Source organism: Thalassophryne amazonica, chromosome 8 (assembly GCF_902500255.1).
Source record: "Thalassophryne amazonica chromosome 8, fThaAma1.1, whole genome shotgun sequence".
Taxonomy (NCBI): domain Eukaryota; kingdom Metazoa; phylum Chordata; class Actinopteri; order Batrachoidiformes; family Batrachoididae; genus Thalassophryne; species Thalassophryne amazonica.
This window is the reverse complement of record NC_047110.1, coordinates 57,432,717-57,433,162: the sequence shown is the minus strand read 5'-3', so window position 1 is coordinate 57,433,162 and position 446 is coordinate 57,432,717.

Sequence of the window (446 nt, the reverse complement as noted above, 5' to 3'; positions counted from 1 at the left end):
ACAGCTAAGATTGTCTCATGCTCGTCGTGTGGTGGAGAACGCATTTGGAATCTTGTCTCAATGGCAGTTATTTGTAGTACATATACCGGTATTGTCATGGATTGGTGAAAGTTGCATTTTCAATCCCTCTTATGAGTTAGACAATGTTTCTGTAAACTTATGTTTATTATAGATGTAACATCTTGTCAATCTAATTTTGGATCAAGACGCCCTGTGCGCAATGACACGCATTGACACGCAGGGTTTTCGAATAGGTTGTGCAATGTTCATGACTAGTTTGCGCAACTGGTAGAAATTTTGAACATTTAAAAATTTTCTTTGCACAAAGGCACACACCTGTGCGCAGTTCACACACAGTTTACATCAGTTTATGAGTTTACTCACCGGCATAATTTTCTGTATTTTTAGGCATTTGCAATCCAGCAGGAGGTTGTGACGTGTCTGCA